The sequence below is a fragment of the Barbatula barbatula genome (assembly GCF_947034865.1).
Source record: "Barbatula barbatula genome assembly, chromosome: 22".
Taxonomy (NCBI): domain Eukaryota; kingdom Metazoa; phylum Chordata; class Actinopteri; order Cypriniformes; family Nemacheilidae; genus Barbatula; species Barbatula barbatula.
This window is the reverse complement of record NC_136785.1, coordinates 21160990-21169473: the sequence shown is the minus strand read 5'-3', so window position 1 is coordinate 21169473 and position 8484 is coordinate 21160990.

Genomic DNA, 8484 nt, shown 5'->3' with positions numbered 1-8484 from the left:
TTGGATGACATCTGGGGTGTCTGGACCCACACTGAGGATGATTTTCTTGCTTTTATTGCACACCTGAATTCACATCAGGCATCCATCAGTGTAAAATACAGCTTGGACAGGTCAGAGGTCAACTTTTTAGATGTGGTATCATACAAGGGGCCCGAGTTCCTGGAGACGGGACGATTGGACTTTAGAGTCTACTTTAAAGACACAGACACACATTCGTTGCTACACAAAAACAGTTTCCACCCAAAACACACCTTCAAGGGTATCATCAAATCACAACTCCTCAGATTCAAAAGGATCTGCTCGCAGTCTTCGTCCTTTCTTGAGGCCACGAACATCCTCTTCCGGGCCCTCAGAAACCGCGGGTACAGCAGATCGTTCCTTAGGAAAATATTAAAAACATTTGATAAGCCAAGGAATACACCTGGGGTTGAAATACAAAACAGACATAAAATCATCCCACTCACGGCCCTTTATTCAAAACAATGTGTCTCACTCAACTCGTCTATTAAAGAAAATTTCTTGAAGTTCCTTGGACCCACAAAATTCCTGCAGCACCACAGGCCCATTGCTGCGTATAAACGCAACGACAATCTACAGGACAGGCTCGTCTGTAGCAAGCTTCGTACTGCAACCCCGTCGGGCCGAGTAGGCCGTTGCAAGTACTTTGTACAGAAACAATGGGTGATGAGCAGGTACAACAAAAAGATCTTCAAGATTCCCCGACCTCTGACGCATGAAATCACCAACTGTATTTACCTGGCCTTCTGCACTAGGTGTCGCAGACAATACGTGGGGCAGACGAAGAATGAACTCAGAGTCAGAGCTTATCAACACGCACACAACATTTTACACAAGATTGATAAGCGAAGACATCTGGTTCAACATTTCCTTACCCACGGTCTACCTGCATTCAGGGTAACCGGTCTCCAGTCAAATCCAGCATGGTCTCTAAGGGAGAGACTTAGAGCCGAGAGCGTCTGGATTAAGCGCCTGGACACGGTGTACCCTAGAGGCCTGAACGAGGCCTAAACCTAAGTTCCTTTCACACTGCTCCTCTCATCTGGGTGTGTTATAACATTTGATGGCCACCCACACCTCATCCCTAACACCTAATGTCACTATCCCCTCGTGGATTACACCTGAGGGTACACCCTCATCCTCTTCCTAAACCTAATATCAGGACCCCCTCGTGTATTACATCTTAGACCTCACCCTAACCTCAATCCTTACACCTAACATCAGGAACCCTATACGTACACCCCTAACTAAACCTAACCCTAAAACAAAAATTACAATGATCGTACTTACCTTTTAAAACACTTACCTCATCCTCCTGGAATCCAGTCCTGGCCAACACGCCATTTAACAGGCAAAGGGTTGGCCGGTCACTGAGACATATAGGTTGTTGGGATGCCTACACACACTATATACACACACATATTTGTAAAATAACATAACCCAATTTGGTCAGCATCTACATACATAAACTAAATACTCACACAAATCATGGGGATATTTGGGTACGGCATCGTTTTCTCTTCTTGGCCTTGGGTGACCTTAGGTGTTCAGTAGGAAGTGGGCCAGTGCACAACCATTTCTGGGGCCTCAGGGCCCTAGATCTTGGATTTTTTGCCCCTAACCCTGAACAGATAATAATTTAGACTAAAATAGTGCAAGTGACTTATGCATAAATTATTGTCATTGGCTATTAAAGTTGCAGTGCAGTAGGTGAGTTAATGCAGTTGTTGAAGTTACAGTGCAGTGGATGAGTTAATGCAGTTATTAAGGTTACGGTGGAGTATACAAGTTAATGCAGTTAATAGGTTGCAGTCCAGAAGATGAGTAGATGCAGTTAATAGAATTACAGTGCAGTAGATAGGTTAGTGCAGTTATGGAAGTGGTCCATTAGTGCAAATGAGCATTCAGTATAATATTCCTGGTGTGTAAGTGAGCAGTATAGAGTGCAAATGATGCTGTGTGTGTGTAAACAGTCCGATAGAGCAGATAACATGAAGTACTGGTGTGTACAGTTCAGTCATGCATGTCTACTACACAAACAGAGTTATCACCCCAAGCACACATTTAGGGGCCTTATTAAATCTCAGTTATTTCGATTCCATAGAATATGTTTGCAGGAACAACACTTCCAGGAGGCCACGCAAACACTATTCTCAGCCCTGAGACCCAGAGGGTATTCCAGAAGATTCCTTCGGCAAATTAAGTCCGTTACATTGCAGGAATTACGGGTGAAGAGTCGTGAACCTACTGAGCCAGACCAAAGGGATGTCATACCACTTATCACTAAATATTCAGAGAGGAACAAGCTTTTGAACACCAAGGTCTGGATTGGTCTCAGTTAGTTGTGCCCATTTGACCCCTATTACCCAAATTATTACAATAATACATGTTATCATGAACACACTCCGTACTACACATGTTGGGTAAAAGGAAAATAATACAATAATATTTTTACATACACACAAAAGGTGGGTGGGCCAATGTATTGGATATGTCCATTTGCACATGCCCTTGACATACAGTTCGATTTTTTCGATAAAACGATCCTTATGAAAGTGTTTAACCTCATTTTTGGTCATATGTTTTCCTTTTGGAATTTTCACGCGTTTTTATAACATAACATTTTTTAACATAAAAGTTCCAAAACAACAAAAAAATCTAATAAAAATATAAAAAATACAAACATATTCTACACAAAATGGAGCTGTTTCATTGTGGGTCTGGGCAGAGGACCACACCACATTTAAAAATCAGACACAACAGCGTGGCTCCTGATTTCAGACGCTTTAATTATATACCTCAGAACAATTCAGCACGTCCCCGTACCAAGGAGCAGGGTTTCCCATACAGGAGACCAAGAGATACAGCTCCACAGTCCCGCCCTGTAATAAATTATAACACAAATAGCATGAGGTATCAAGACAGGGAATTTTACGGTGTCACTTTCAGGGAGACGTCCAGGCCTGGACCCTCCCAACATACCCCGGACTGGCAGGGTAGACATTACTGCGGGCATAGAGATCCATACAGATCTCCCCGTGGTGGTGTCCGTTTAGAAACAGTTGCAGGTCCATACAGGCCTCCTGTTTACACACATGGGGATGTAGAGACTAGGGTAGGCTTTGAGTTTCCTCGGCCACAACGCCCTGATTCCCAACGTAACAGACAATACGTGGGAAACCACCGCACACACACCTCCTCCAATCAGAGACCCAGAAAGGTTTCTCCCACTTTTCACGGAGGTAGACAGGATGATGTGAACTTTCCCCCATATGACACTTACCTCACAAACAGGGACAGGGACCGACAGTGCAACCCTACCTCAAATAACAGAACGAGGGACATACCTGTAGGAGAAAACAGACGCAAGGTCAAACAAAATCCTGACTACATACCGGCACCACCTCAGCTCAAAACAACAATCAAATTGTGAGCTTATCCGACTGGTACACCACAAAGAACAGGTTACCACAAAAGTGCAAGGAAATCAGCCAAAAACGTTCCAAAGACTCACTGACCTCCTTATAGAGACGGTGAAGCCAGCTCGTGCAAACGAGAGTGTTGCACAGAAATTACAGGGGAACGCCTTAGACTGGTCACGCAACACACAACTGATACTCGAACAGCACTATGAGTCGATGATTGAAACCACAATACAAACCATATGTAATAAGACCAATCAAGATGATTGGACTGAGGCATTTGACGTGGCTCCACATTGGGCTGACAGAAACTACAGGGGTAGGATTAGTGTGGATACAATGATGCGGGCAGAGGCCCTAATTAAAGCCATTAAAGTACCCCCGCCTACTCACGCTGCTGTGGCCGCCGGCACCTCCTCTAATCGAACCGCCGCTTCACCCTCCGGCCCAGCCGCCATACAGGCTCTAACGCCATTGCCGCCCATTACCCCTGCTAACACCGCTTCGGAAAAACACATAATGAATCAAAGACACATTGAAATACAAACTTCTCCAATGATAAATTGGCCACTTCTCCATGCAGAGGAGATTGGTCTTTTGAGAAGGAACTTCCTCCCCCGGGCCTGCCGGAGGCCCTTCGGCCCATACAGGCTGGAACGCCTCAACCCTCCGAGCAAAGGAAGATAAAAGCTCAGCTGTCAGTCCCTCTGCTTCAGGGAGAAAAGCCACAGGTCATTCACGGCCGTTTCCCCTTAACACAACACGTTCCACGATCGCCTCTGAGGCAAAAACGTAGAGCCTTGGGTGTCGTTAATAAGCGCCGTTACACAAGGTACCCAAGGGGCCCGAACGAGTTTTAAACCTATTTCCTCTCACATTCCTCTTCAAATACGTGTGCCTAACCCTACACACACTTGGAATGGCCACCCACACTTCAACCTAACACCTAACATCAGTATCCCCTCATGTATTACACGTGAGGGCACACCCCGACCCCAAACCTAACACCTAATATTAGTAACCCTGTGCATGTTACACATGAGACCACACCCTAATCCTAGTCCTTTTCCTAACACCTACCGTCAGTAACCCTGTGCATGTCACACCTGAGTGCACACAACTCTAATGCAAGAGAGCCCTATAGCATCTACCCCACTTACCTGTTTACCTGGTCCTGACAGCCATCCGCAGTGCACGCTGGACTTTACTGGACTTCTTTCACAGCTCATCCCTAACACCTAAGATTAGATTAGATTAGATTAGATTCAACTTTATTGTCATTACACATATACAAGTACAGTGTAACGAAATGTAGTTTAGGTCTAACCAGAAGTGCAGTTAGCAAGTGCAGGATATACAGTTAGAATAAATACAGAATACAATATGAGAGAATATAATACAGTGGGCATGGACTATATATACAGATGGCTATATACTATGAACATTAATGTACAGGTGGCTATGAACAGATAATAATTTAGACTAAAATAGTGCAAGTGACTTATGCATAAATTATTGTCATTGGCTATTAAAGTTGCAGTGCAGTAGGTGAGTTAATGCAGTTGTTGAAGTTACAGTGCAGTGGATGAGTTAATGCAGTTATTAAGGTTACGGTGGAGTATACAAGTTAATGCAGTTAATAGGTTGCAGTCCAGAAGATGAGTAGATGCAGTTAATAGAATTACAGTGCAGTAGATAGGTTAGTGCAGTTATGGAAGTGGTCCATTAGTGCAAATGAGCATTCAGTATAATATTCCTGGTGTGTAAGTGAGCAGTATAGAGTGCAAATGATGCTGTGTGTGTGTAAACAGTCCGATAGAGCAGATAACATGAAGTACTGGTGTGTACAGTTCAGTCATGCATGCAGCCCTGTAGTGCAATGTAAACAATGTAAACAATGTTGTAGCAGCATTGGTGTTAAAGGTATGAGAGGTAGTGGAATCAGTGGGGGGCAGAGTTCAATAATGAAACAGCTCTGGGAAAAAAGCTGTTTCTTAGTCTGCTGGTTCTTGTCCGGAGGCACCGGAAGCGCCTACCTGAAGGCAGGAGAGTAAACAGTCTATGAGCGGGGTGAGAGGTGTCCTTGAGAATGCTGCGAGCTCGACGCAGATAGCGTTTCTTCTGGATGTCCTCAATGGGAGAAAGTGTAGTCCCTGTGATGCGCTGGGCTGTTTTCACCACCCGTTGCAGTGCCTTGCGCTCAGCAACAGAACAGTTCCCGTACCAGACTGTGACACAGTTGGTCAGGATGCTCTCTATCGTGCAGCGATAGAAGTTCACCAGGATATTTGAAGACAGGTGGTTCTTCTTCAGTGTCCTCAGAAAGAAGAGACGCTGGTGAGCCTTCTTGACCAGGCATGAGGTGTTGGTGATCCAGGACAGGTCCTCCGAAATATGAGTCCCCAGGAACTTAAAACTGGAAACACGTTCGACAGCCATCCCATTAATGTGGATGGGGTCGTGTGTGCCTCCTTTCGCCTTCCTGAAGTCCACAATGATCTCCTTTGTCTTGGAGGTGTTAAGGAGCAAATTGTTGTCTGAGCACCATGTGGCCAGGTGCCGGACCTCATCCCTGTATGCAGCTGCTCTGAACATGCCCGGAGTACGCGACCAGGGATGCCGTCTGGGCCAGCAGCCTTGCGCGCGTTGATCCGACTTAGTGCATTGTGAACATCAGTGGCGTTGAGTGTGATGATTGGGTGGTCAGCAGAGGGTGTGAGCTTGGTAGCTGTTTCCTTGTTGTCTCTCTCAAAGCGAGCATAAAAGTCATTAAGCTCGTTCAGGAAGACGGCATCTGTGGCTATGGGGGTGCAGTGTTTGGGTTTGTAATCACTGATGGCCTGGATGCCCTGCCACATGCGTCGAGGGTCAGAATTGGAAAAATGCTCCTCTAGCTTCAGCTTATAGCAGTGCTTGGCCTTTTTGATGCCCCTCTTCAGATTTGCCCTAGAAGTACTATAGGCCTGTGCATCATTCGATCGGAAGGCAGTGTTACGTACTTTCAACAGGAGGCGCACTTCCTTGTTCATCCATGGCTTCTGATTAGGGTACGTTGTGATCTGCTTCTGGGTTGTGACGCTATCAATGGTGGAATTTATGTATTCCAATACAGAGGAGGTGTAACTGTTGATGTCCGTGTGAGAGCCACTGGTGGCCTGAGAAGCAAACAGACTCCAGTCTGTGTGTAGAAACCTTTCCTGGAGTGTAATGTCTGCCCCCGCAGGCCACACCTTGATGGTCTTCATTGATGGCTTCACACGATTAATGAGATTAATATACTTGGGGGTGAGGAACAAAGAAAGGGATCAGATTGACCCAGGTGGGGGAGGGGGGTCGCGGTGTAAGCTTCAGCCATGTTTGTGTAGACATGATCCAAAGTTTTGTTTCCTCTTGTGTGGCAGGAAACATGCTGGTGGAAATTAGGGAGCACTGTCTTTAAGTTTGAGGGATTAAAATCTCCCGCAACAATAAACAACAGCCTCCGGGTGAGCAGTCTGTTGTTTACTGATGGCTGCATGAAGTTCTTTCATAGTGTGGTGATGCGATTGCCTGATCCACCTATGTTTGAGGAAATGGTACGGTCCGGGGGTATAAAGGTAGATAGGACTGGCATGTCACACAGGTGTGTCCTATAGGGCTTCCGGGAGTACCTTTATTTCCGGTGGGTTGGGCTACACGTCCAAGAGGTAAGAGCTACCAGTGGCAGTTAAAGTGTTGATATTTAATGTCAAACAGGGTAAATGGAGATGCATTTAAATTACAGTGTGGTTGAGGAGTACTGCGGGCATTTGTGAATGGCCATGTATTTTCGAGAGCCATTAGTGAAGTCCGCGTCAAGTGCGTGGTGCATTACCGGTCATTAGCTGCAGGTGTGTTACTCATTTTCACGTATAGGGTTGTGGGAATGTATTTTCCCTCTAAATTCATTTGCTGGTTATATTTTTGCAGTGACTTTGGGTGTTGGAGGTGTTGCAGCAGGCTGAACCGACGCCAGTTCGCAGGCTGAGACCGGCGCTATTTGGGGCTGTGATTCTCCCTTATGGACTAGCGCTATCGTACCTGCATGTATAATGACTGCTTGAACTGGAGTGTTTTCCAAGATAGACAGTGTCACTATTGTTCGCACTGATTCGTCCAACTTACCGTTTCTCCTATCTGACTGCCTAGCGGATTCCTGAACCGGGTTGTTTCCAGACCCGTTACTTTTAGTGCGACGCTTAATTTACCTTCCACTTTCATTTCACTGCGTAGCGGATGCATGAAGCTGACTGTTCCGGACCGAAGTGGACAGTCCGTAGAGTCGTGTTTATTTCCCTTTTTGCTCTTTCACTCGTTGCCGTGCCTGGGACAGCGTCTTTGTCCCGGTTGGTGTGGAGGACTATTCCCATTTAGCTGGCAGTTATTTCCAGTGTATAATAACCATTTAGTGTCTGTCGACGTGCTTCGATACCGCGTTCTGCGTGTCTATAGGCACGACATTTGACTCTCTTTCTCGGAGGACTGGTGATTACCGGACTAGCTATTATTATCGATGTCATTTTGGGCGTAACTTGTTTTGTTTAAATTGATTTTGTTTAATTCGTTTTGTTTAAAATTTATTTTGTTTAATTCGTTTTGTTTAAGTGATTTTGTTTACTTCGTTTTGCCTAAGTGATTTGGTTTTGTTTAAGTGATTTTGTTTACCTCGTTTTGCTTAAGTGATTTGGTTTAATTTGTTTTGTGTAAGTGATTTGGTTTACTTCGTTTTGTTTAAGTGATTTTGTTTACTTCGTTTTGCTTAAGTGATTTGGTTTAATTTGTTTTGTTTAAGTGATTTGGTTTAATTTGTTTTGTTTAAGTGATTTTGGATTGAGTTTATTAATTTTCTTTTCGTTCCAGAATTAGGGGGAATTAGTCGCGGTCGAGATCCTCTGTATGTGGTGCTGTGGTTGACTTGTTTGTAGTGTCCACAATATAGAAACATTTGGCGTGTGGTGACGTGAGTGAGCACAACGGTTGTCGGATCAATCGGACGACTTTCCCCAATTCTGGGTTGGACGTTTTA